The 12,038-nt window shown below is 37.6% G+C and overlaps 1 long non-coding RNA gene across 2 annotated transcripts in view; it reads right to left on the bottom strand.

Annotated features, from left to right (window-relative positions):
• Window positions 1–12,038, bottom strand: part of LOC147363279 (uncharacterized) — a 64,490-nt gene that overhangs the window by 25,660 nt on the left and 26,792 nt on the right. For both annotated transcript variants that reach the window (XR_015135939.1, XR_015135941.1), the window contains exon 2: window positions 9,310–9,571. This is a non-coding gene — a long non-coding RNA (uncharacterized LOC147363279). The remainder of the gene's footprint in view (window positions 1–9,309; window positions 9,572–12,038) is intronic.

Here is a 12,038-nt window from a genome sequence, read left to right as displayed (position 1 = left end):
CATCTGCATATCTGAGGTTGATATTTCTCCCGGGAATCTTGATTCCAGCTTCTGCTTCTTCCAGCCCAGCGTTTCTCATTAGCCTAAATATTCATGGCATCAGTATATCTTTATCTGAAGGCATTCTGTATTTTAAAATTGCTGATTCTTTGGGAAAACTAGGGTTAGAATTATTCCTACTGAGGTTGTCTTTTCAATAAATCAACTGTTGAAAGCACTTTCAAACAAATCTTTACTTTCCCTCTTTCTATACAAAACCTAATGTAAGCTATAACTAAAGTAGTGATGGTCTACACTGAAATGGAGAGAGAAAAAAATGCTCAACTGATTTTCTAAAAGGCATTTTCTTACAATCAAAGAAAGTCATCACATGACTTCATTTTTATATAGTCATATGGCTTCATCATAAATTTTCAGTCCTATTCATTCAGGCTGAATGCAGTTATTTCAGAATTTTGTGAATGTCCAAGGTATCATGAAGAGAAACTTTAAAATAAGGTAAAAATGAAGGTGCATTACAAAAACATATATTAAAAAACTTATGTGGGTTACAGCCAGACATTTATTATTACTGTATGGCTATTTTAATTGGACACATTTGCAAGATATTGAGACTATTTTAGTCTAATTAACTTGGCAAAAATTCAACAAAAGCCATCATTTTAAGCCTGATGCATATGTGGGTAGGCTAATTGATTTATATATGTAAGCAGGGGTTCAGTTTGTGTATGAGTTCCAAAAAAGCAAAACTTTAATCAGTACATTTTTTTAAATGTGTACAGGAAAAATACATTGAGTAAACTTGCATAATTCTGGATTTTGCTATCAAATTGGATTTTCAAGGGGATTGTTTAAGTAAGCAGATACAATAGAAAAGATAGAAAGGAGGAAATGGGCTACAATGATAAGGAGAACAAGCTCCAGCATAAGACTGGGTAGAAATTCTAGCTCTATTATTTAATTATTGTTTAGTCACTAAGTTGTGTCTGACTCTTTGCTTAATAACTGTGTGATTTTGGATGTTTGTTAAAATGCATAGGACTTTACCTTGTGGTTACATAGAGATAGTAACTATGTCAATACAAGAGTTTTTTTGTGCTTTTTAAATTTTAATAATACATAAAATTCCTTGGAACAGTGTTAGGTGCATCAGTTCAGTTCAGTCGCTCAGTCATGTTTGACTCTTTGAGATCCCATGGACTGAGCACGCCAGGCCTCCCTGTCCATCACCAACTCCCAGAGTTTATCCAAACCCATGTCCATTGAGTCAGTGATGCTATCCAACCATCTCATCCTTTGTCGTCCCCTTCTCCTCCTGCCCTCAATCTTTCCCAAAATCAGGGTCTTTTCAAATGAGTCAGTTCTTCGCATCAGGTGGCTAAAGGATTGGAGTTTCAGCTTCAACATCAGTCCTTCCAATGAATACTCAGGACTGATCTCCTTTAGAATGGACTGGTTGGATGTCCTTGCAGTCCAAGGGATTCTCAAGAGTCTTCTCCAACACCACATTTCAAAAGCATCAATTCTTTGGCACTCAGCTTTCTTTATAGTCCAACTCTCACATCCATACATGACCACTGGAATAACCATAGCCTTGACTAGCCGGACCTTTGTTGGCAAAGTAATGTTCCTGCTTTTTAATATGCTGTCTAGGTTGGTCATAATTTTCCTTCCAAGGAGTAAGCATCTTTTAATTTCATGGCTGCAATCACCATGTGCAGTGATTCTGGAGCCCCCAAAAATAAAGCCTGCCATTGTTTCCCCATCTATTTGCCATGAAGTGATGGGACTGAATGCCATGATCTTAGTTTTCTGAATGTTGAGCTTTAAGCCAACCTTTTCACACTCCTCTTTCACTATCACCAAGAGGCTCTTTAGTTCTTCTTCACTTTTTACCATAAGGGTGGTGTCATCTGCATATGTGAGGTTATTGATGTTTCTCCCGGCAATCTTGATTCCAGCTTGTGTTTCTTCCAGCCCAGTGTTTCTCATGATGCACTTTGCATATAAGCTAAATAAGCAGGGTGACAATATACAGCCTTGCCATACTCCTTTCCCTATTTGGAATCAGTCTGTTGTTCCATGTCCAGTTCTAACTGTTACTTCCTGACCTGCAAACAGATTTCTCAAGAGGCAGGTCAGGTGGTCTGATATTCCCATCTCTTTCAGAATTTTCCAGAGTTTGTTGTGGTCCACACAGTCAAAGCCTTTGGCATAGTCAATAAAGCAGAAATAGATGTTTTTTTCTGGCACTCTCTTGCCTTTTTGATGATCCAGCAGATGTTGGCAACTTGATTTCTGGTTCTTCTGCCTACATTATCATAAAATATTATTGTTGTTGATGGTCTCAAAATTAGGAGCAGTAACAATGTTATTGCCTTGACATCAAGCTATTAATGTTAGTGTATAGGAAGCAGAGACTCTTTCTAAATAAATCTTCAAATGTACTCCACATAGTAAGAACTCAAAAATGTTGATTTACTGAATCTAGGAACACTGCTATTGTAACTCTTCAGAAGGAAGAATTACAAGCCCAGCCCTTACAATATGTGGGCACAACGATAGCTGATTACACAATTAGTTTGTATACACCAGCAGTGGTCTGCTCTACATCCAATTTTGGATCCTGGTATAATCAAATAAAGAGGTCAAATAGCCACTGTAATCAACAGACAATTTGGGGATATTTTATCTCATTTAGTTAAAAATTTCTTGCTTAAGGACTTCGTCACTGACCATGTCTCAGCACATCTTCCGATAAATTTACAACAGCTAACATTTCAACACTCAATAAAATATGCAGAATTACATGTTATAGATAGAACACCTTTTTTTCTGTAGCTAAAGATTGATAGTTCAAATTTCTACCATTTTTTGAAGTAAAAGAATAAATATTGTGTATATAAATTCAGAAACATTTAAATTCAAATACATGTACAGACTACATATGGTACAATGCTAGAAAATCTAGACAAAGAATTTTTTGATGAGTTTAATGCTTTGAAAATGAAGAAACTACATAATATTTGGTATATTTTGTACACCTAGATAATTTCAACAAATTCTAAATGTTTCTATTTAATTTCTGTGTATTATGGAACCATAAGTCTAGAAAGTTCCATGGGAGATAATTGAACCTAATTCAACCTATTCTATTTTATCCTATTCAGTCATCATTCTTATATTAACAAGAAGCAGATTAAGAAGATGTTAGCTATGCCTGAATTCAAAGAACACAAAATCTAGTGAAAAAACACACACACACATGAATTTAAAATAACAACACCCTTGTTAACCAACAATTTGATGGGATATATGCTGTATCATCACTAGAGAAGATAGAGTAGCAGTTAACTATTAGTGAAGGCTTTGGAAATGAGGAATATAAATTGTGTTCACACCAAAAAACTAGAGGTATAAGACCTTTCCTATCAAAAACTATGTACCAAAGCAGAAAAGTTAAAATATTAGCTGCTCAGTCATGTCTGACTCTTTGCAACTCCATGGACTATATCCCACCAGGCTCCTCTGTCCATGGAATTCTCCAGGCAAGAATACTGGAGTGGTTAGCCATTCCCTTCTGCAGGGTCTCTTCCTGACCCAGGGACCAAACTGCAACTCCTCTATTGCAGGTGGATTCTTTACCATCTGAGCTCCCAAGGAAGCCCGAAAGCAAAAAGATGTGAATAATATGGAAGAAATGTTGTGGCACTGATGAATTCATTTGATGTAATAATCAGAGATGAAGCTGTTTACTCTCAGCAGTGGCCACAGGACTGGAAAAGGTCAGTTTGCATTTCAACCCCAAAGAAAGGCAAGGCCAAAGAATACTCAAACTACCACACAATTGCACTCATCTCACATGCTAAAAGTAATGCTCAAAATTCTCCAAGCCAGGCTTCAGCAATACATGAACCGTGAACTTCCAGATGTGCAGGCTGGTTTTAGAAAAGGCAGAGGAACCAGAGATCAAATTGCCAACATCTGCTGGATCATCAAAAAAGCAAGAGATTTCCAGAAAAACATCTATTTCTGCTTTATTTACTATGCCAAAGGCTTTGACCCTGTGGCTCACAATAAACTGGAAAATTCTGAAAGAGATGGGAATCCCAGACCACCTGACCTGCCTCTTAAGAAACCTGTTTGTAGGTCAGTAAGCAACAGTTAGAACTGGACATGGAACAACAGACTGGTTTCAAATAGGAAAAGGAGTATGTCAAGGCTATATATTGTTACCCTGCTTATTTAACTTGTATGCAGAGTACATCATGAGAAACGCCACAAGGTGGAATCATGATTGCCGGGAGAAATATCAATAACCTCAGATATGCAGATGACATCACCCTTATGGCAGAAAGTGAAGAAGAACTAAAAAGCCTCTTGATGAAAGTGAAAGAGGAGAGTGAAAAAGTTGTCTTGAAGCTCAACATTCAGAAAACTAAGATCATGGAATCTGGGCCCATCATTTCATGACAAATAGATGGGGAAACAGTGGAAACAGTGGCTGTCTTTATTTTTGGGGGCTCCAAAATTACTGCAGATGGTGATTATAGCCATGAAATTAAAAGATGCTTACTTCTTGGAAGGAAAGTTATGACCAACCTCGACAGCATATTAAAAGCAGAGACATTACTTTGCCAACAAAGGTCCGTCTAGTCAAGGCTATGGTTTTTCCAGTGGTCATGTATGGATATAAGAGTTGGACTATAAAGAAAGCTGAGCGCCGAAGAATCAATACTTTTGAACTGTGGTGTTGGAGAAGACTCTTGAGAGTCCCCTGGACTGCAACGAGTTCCAACCAGTCCATCCTAAAGGCGGTCAGTCCTAAATATTCATTGGAAGGACAGATGCTGAACCTGAAACTCCAGTCCTTTGGCCACCTGATACAAAGAACTGACTCATTTGAAAAGACCCTGATTCTGGGAAAGATTGAAGGTGGGAGGAGATGGGGACTACAGAGGATGAGATCATTGGATGGCATCACCGACTCAATGGACATGGGTTTGGGTGGACTCCGGGAGTTGGTGATGGACAGGGAGGCCTGGCGTGCTGTGGTTCATGGGGTTGCAAAGAGTCAGACATGACTGAACGACTGAACTGAACTGAACTGAACTGACTCAGAAGGATGATATAATGAAGGATCATGTGCCTCCCAATGACAATGAATAATGTATCTTAAACATGAGATCATATCTCAATTTGGAAATACACTTCCAGAATCACAGTAGGGGATGACTTCAAGAAAATGAATCTAGTTAAGAAAATAATACACTAGCTCAGGCAAGGTACAAAGAGATAAGAGCAACAAGAACCGAGAGGAGGTAAAAAGTGTATAGGCACTCAAAAGGTGTCATAAACTCTATAGTAGTTAATGAATGGAGAAAAACAGACATTGAAGACAACTTCAGGTTTATAATTTGAATAACTTGGGGCCTGGTGATCATATTATCAATAGTTGATACAAAGATAAAATGAGCTTGGGCGAGAAGCCAGAAATTAAAATAGAACAAATATATCAACAAAACAAGAAAAAGATCGAAAAAGTTATACTAACAACTATACTTACTGCAAACTTGCCACGTGCTAAGGATTGCATCAGCTCTTTATATATTTCATTTAATCATGGGCAAGATACAGTATGAGTGTAAACTAGAGAGAGATTGACATTTCTGGGAAGACGTTACTACCAAATGGGAATCTTATAGACCTTGGGTCAAGCAACAGAGGTTAGGGGATCATACTTGTATTGGGAATACCACTGAAAGGAGTGGAGAGAAAAAGGAGGCAATGGTATTTAATCAGAGTCCTAAAATAATACCAAGGGTCCAGATAAGGAAATCAAGATCAATCTCACGTCAAAAATACAAGAGCATGAGTGAAAATAAAAGCTAAAACCGAAGAGGAATGGATCAGCAGATTCAATTATAGTCCTCTGTTGACTCTTAGCCACAGGATGTGAGGGTGGTAGAAGCGTATCTAGAGGGAGCCACAGGTAAGTCAACAAAGAGTTAAGAGGTCTGGGTACTTTCTGGAAATTTATTATTTCTAGGGTAACTCCTCTAGGATCTAAGAACACATTTTGTATGCTTTCTACTATTTTAAGTTTGTAAACTTAAACTATTGTAAGTTTATCTTACGGCCCAGAATATGGTAAATTTAGTGATTATTCCTTGTGTATTTGCAAAAAAAAAAAAAAAAGTATATTGTACTGCATGTGTGTGTGAGTGTGTACGTGTGTGGAGAGGAGTGATCTATAAATGTCAGTTAGATTGACTTGGTTTGTATTATTCAGGTCATCTATATGCAAGTTTAATTTCTGTCTTGGTTAATGAGAGGAGACTTGAAATCTTCAACTAAAATTGTATATTTGCTTATTTCTTCTAAATCCTGTCAGTTTTTGCTCTTCTTTTGGTACATACATATTCATAATTGATAAGCCTTCTTGGAGAATTGACTCCTTTGTGTTATGAAATATCCTTTACTTCTGGTGCTGTTTCCTGTTATGAAGTCTTATTTAATTGATATTCGTCCAACTACTCTAGCTTTCTTTATTATTTACACGGTATATATTTTTCAACCTTAATATTTTTTATTTTTTCTATGTTTTAAGTAGGTTTCTTATAGAAAATACAGAATTGGATCTTTCTGTTATTTCCATTATGACAATATATGTCTTTTACACGGTGGGTTTAAAGCATTTATATGATTGTCAATAGGTTGTAGTAAAGTCTACAACTTTCTAGCTGTCTTTATTCCATTTGTTCTTTTTTAATTTCCCTTTTGCCTTCTTTTATATTAATTGAGCATCCTTAAGATTCTATATCTCCCCTTTTTATCAACCATACATTTTTATTATTTTACAGTTTATATAATTGCCCAAATACCCTGCAGAATCTGCATCACCCTCTCTCACTGACTGCTCCAGCCACTTGTCTTAGTTTTGTTTTGCATATGGCAGGCATGCTCCTCTCAAGTTCTTTCTACTCCATGTTTCATCTGCTAAAATGTTCTTCCCCAGATCAGCATGTTCTACACTCTAGCCACTTTTGTACAAAGATCACCTTCTTAGTGAAGCCTTCCTAGATTACCATATTTTACAGTGAATGCCTCATTGGTCCCTATCATCTTCTGTATTACCTATTTATTTAATTTTAAAATCTATTCTCTGCTCACCAGACTCTAACCTTCACAGAAATATATATTTTTGTCCATCTCAATCAATACCATATTTCCAGGGCCTAGAAAAGAGCCTGCTGTCAAACAGATTCTTGATGAAGAGTTGTTGAATTAATGAATATGTGTAAATTGAGAAAAAGAAACCAGTGAAGTTCAAGAGATTAATAGCTAAGAATAGATCAAATGATAAAACATATAATAAGAAACTAGAGATAGATAACAGGAGGGGATGGGTTACAGAGCACCAGAAAACAATAGGTCTTGACCCTCTCCCTCTGTAAGTGAAGTAAGTTTACAGAAGTAGATAAATTTATGGGTGGTGGGGCAGAAAGCTGAAAGAGTTTATGTTACGTAGCTCCCATTTTCCTTCTGACACAGGGGCATTTGCTGGGATTTGGGCAGGGTATGTGAGTGGTAAGCGCTTCCCAGGTGGTGCTAGAGGTAAAGAACCCAACTGACAATGCAGGAGACATAAGAGATGCGAGTTTGATCCTTGGGTAGGGAAGATCCCCTGGAGGAGGGCACTGCAACCCACTTGCAATACACATGTGAGTCGTAAAGGGTAGGGATTCAAAAGGACCACAACCAAAGAGCCAAAATCACCGTTGTGTCCTCTGGAGTTACATAAATTCCACTTAGTGAGAGAGTAGCTCAAGTTTATAAAACACGATCCATGAAGCATTAAAGTAAAACTCTGGAATGATTGGGAATTTTGTTTTCATTCTATCTATAACCTGAAAAATAAGTGCAACTTATTTTTGTGTGGCTTAAGTCTTTAAGTTAAAGGTTTTCAAGCTCAAATACTGTCTTAAATAGCAACTTCAGTTGCATTTTGCATACAGGTTTATCTACTTTGTGGAATATCTGCTTTTTATTACCTATCTACTATCTTCAAATAGAAAATATAAATTTAGCTATAAACGGGAGGAAGAATGTCAATTTAATTTACTTTGTTTCTGAATTCTCCATTTTTCACAAAAGACGATTTGGTCACAGCTGGACCTGACATATCAGAATATCTAAAAATCAATAATTCTACTTTCTTCCAATTTCAAATCATTTTGGAGCTGTCATATTAGTGCAGCTGCAGACTTTCTGGCATTCTGTGCCCTCTCTGCAATCCTTTTGGCAGGTGGACAGAGAGAGAACAGCACTTCCACTCTTAGAAGTCATATTATAACATCCCCTGACAACTATGAATGACTTCATCTTTCAGCCATGCCTGATTCTGCCACAGATACACAGGCCTTCCCTTTGTATAGTATAAATCCACATGTGATTTAATGAGAAAAATATTGGTAAACCTATTATATTTGAAGATTTTTTCTCAATGCTATCAGGGAATTTGGGACCGCTGGCCTTTTGCTTATTGAATGCATATCAAATGAATGTGTTTGCTTTCGAAGTTGCCCAATAATGCTGTAAAATAACCTGTGTAAATCACATATCTCTTTACTATACCTGTTAACCAGAAAATCAATAGCATGGATTTCCTGACAGTTAAAATGATTAGATAGATATTTACAAACCCTAAATCAAGCAGGTATGTAGGCTAAAGTAAAGGACACAGGCTCATAATAGGAAGGAATAAACTAATCAATAGGAAATGATGAAGATGTTTTGGTGATAATAAAGAACACAGATCCAGGAACATTATACATTTCATGATAACAGAATCTGGTTTCTGATAATATACAAACTGAATAAAGTTATGGCATTATAAACCTCTAGCTGTGTGACTTAATAAGTTACTAAACCAGCCCAAGACTCAGTTCCTTCACCTGGCACATCAAGATAAGGGAACTAACTGGACTGCTATGTGGATTAAATGAGATAAATGTATACGATAATCATCCAACATCTATCTACATGCAGTATGTGGTTACTTAAAAACTATCAGTTGACTTTTTGCATTCTTAAGTCTCAGTGACTTGGTTCAGAGACCAAAGTTTTTCTGAACAGATACCTTGCACTATGAATTTTTTTAAAAAAGACTTTCTTTGCATCATCTAAGTAATAAAGTTCTAGATAAAACTTACAATGATGTGAGAGATATTATTATGATTTTATAGATTTCTGACCTGAAAATCAAAGGCTTAAATTCAATATAATCTCAGGAAAAGACCAACATACCTTTTAGATTAGTTAATTTATATATGGCCTTCCTAGTCCAGTAGGGCTTCCCTGGTGGCTCAGAGGTTGAAGCATCTGCCTGCAATGCGGGAGACCTGGATTCCATCCCTGGGTCGGGAAGATCCCCTGGAGAAGGAAATGGCAACCCACTCCAGTATTGTTGCCTGGAGAATCCCATGGACGGAAGAGACTGGAAGGCTGCAGTCCATAGCGTCGCAAAGAGTTGGACACGACTGAGCGACTTCACTTTCCTTTCACTTTCCTAGTCCAAAACAAATGAAAAGATGAGTAAGAAACTTCGGGATCTTACTCCTCTTCACAAGCAACACCACCTGTATCTCCATGATGTAAAATTAACCAGTTCACGAGGCAAATCTGAAGATGTCCCAAGATGCAAAGACCAGTTCTTCAGGGACCATCAATTTCCCTATCAATTACCATCACTATATCTTCCTTAATATATAATCAAAATTTAAAAGGGATGACCATGCCCTTCTTTTAAAACACCTAACAAAAATGAGATATAGTACATAAATGCTTGTGTCTTTAACCTTTAAAAGGTTTCTGCTTTTTAAACCAAAAGTGAAAGATAGCTGATTAATGGAGTAGGGAAAATCACAGGATAAAGATTTCACCCCAACAAAATATTTATCTGACATCATCAAAATGCTCAAGACAAACACTGATTTTAAAAATGTGAATATTAAAGAAAAACACCTTAATTGCTTACTAGCTAATAACAAAAACTACCACTTATTGTAAAACTACTACATGCCACACACTGAAAAGTAACATGAAAAGATGAAAAGAACACAACTACTACATGGGAGAACTACAAATTGATTCCAAAGCTGATATTCTCCACAATGTAATCTTGTCTACACTACTTAAGTTCAGTCACTAAGTCGTGTCCGACTCTTTGAGCCCCATGGACTGCAGCACTCCAGGCCTCCCTGTACATCATCAACTACTGGAGATTACTCAAACTCATGTCCATTAAGTCAGTGATGCCATCCAACCACCTCATCCTCTGTCGTCCCCTCTCTTCCCACCTTCAATCTTTCCCAGCATCAGGATCTTTTCCAATGAGTCAGTTCTTTGCACCAGGTGGCCAAAGGATTGGAGTTTCAGCTTCAACACCAGTCCTTCCAATGATTATTCAGGACTGATTTCCTTTAGGATGGACTAGTTGGATCTCCTTGCAGTCGAAGAGAATCTCAAGAGTCTTTTCCAACACCCCACTTCAAAAGCATCAATTTTTCGGCGCTCAGTTTTCTTTAGGATCCAAATCTCATATCCATAAGTGACTACTGGAATAACCAAAGCCTTGACTAGATGGACCTTTGTTGGCAAAGTAATGTATCTGCTTTTTAATATGCTGTCTAAGTTGGTCATAACTTTCCTTCCAAGGAACAAGTGTCTTTTAATTTCATGGCTGCAATCACCATCTGCAGTGATTTTGGAGCCCAAAGAAATTAAGTCTCTCACAGTTTCCACTGTTTCCCCATTTATTTGCCATGAAGTGATGGGACCAGATGCCATGATCTTAGTTTTTTGAATGTTGAGTTTTAAGCCAACTTTTTTACTCTCCTCTCTCACTTTCATCAAGAGGCTCTTTAGTTCTTCACTTTCTGCCATAAAAGTGGTGTCATCTGCATATCTGAGGTTATTGATATTTCTCCCAGCAATCTTGATTCCAGCTTGTGCTTCTTCTAGCCCAGCATTTCACATGATGCACTTTGCATATAAGCTAAATAAGCAGGGTGACAATATACAGCCTTGACGAACTCCTTTTTCTATTTGGAACCAGTCTGTTGTTCCATGTCCAGTTCTAACTGTTGCTTCCTGACCTGCATACAGGTTTCTCAAGAGGCAGGTCAGGTGGTCTGGTATTCCCATCTCTTTCATAATTTTCCACAGTTTCTTGTGATCCACACAGTCAAAGGTTTTGGCACAGTCAATAAAGCAGAAGTAGATGTTTTTCTGGAACTCTCTTGCTTTTTCGATGATCCAGCAGATGTTGGCAATTAGATCTCTGGTTCTTCTGCCTCTTCTAAAGCCAAGTTGAACATCTGTAATTTCTCAGGTCACATACTATTTAAGCCTCACTCAGAGAGTTTTGAGCATTACTTTACTACCATGTGCTGCTGCTAAGTCACTTCAGTCATGTTGGACTCTGTGTGACCCTGTAGACGGCAGCCCACCAGGCTCCCCCATCCCTGGGATTCTCCAGGCAAGAACACTGAGATGAGTGCAATTGTGCAGTAGTTTGAGCATTCTTTGACATTGCCTTTCTTTGGGATTGGAATGAAAATTTACCTTTTCCAGTCCTGTGGCCACTGATGAGTTTTCTAAATTTGCTGGTATATTGAGTGCAGCACTTTCACAGCAGCATCTTTTAGAATTTGAAACAGTTCAACTGGAATTCCATCACCTCCACTAGCTTTGTTCATAGTGATGCTTCCTTAGGCCCACTTGACTTTGCATTCCAGGATGTCTGGCTCTAGGTGAGTGATCATACCATCATGATTATCTGGGTCATGAAGATCTTTTTTGTACATTTCTTCTGTGTATTCTTGCCACCTCTTCTTAATATCTTCTGCTTCTGTTATATCCATAATTAGACCTAACATTACTTAGACATCTATAAACTCTTCTCACCCACTCCCAACATCGCCACAACTTACATCTGCACAGCCTGTTGATCTGTTTATAAATAACCGCTGTAA

Source organism: Bos grunniens, chromosome 11 (genome assembly GCF_055505025.1).
Source record: "Bos grunniens cultivar Pamir isolate PY7600 chromosome 11, Bosgru_T2T1.0, whole genome shotgun sequence".
In the NCBI taxonomy this organism is placed as follows: Eukaryota; Metazoa; Chordata; class Mammalia; order Artiodactyla; family Bovidae; genus Bos; species Bos grunniens.
The sequence above is the reverse complement of the archived record's forward strand: the minus strand, read 5'-3'. Positions and strand labels throughout refer to the sequence as shown.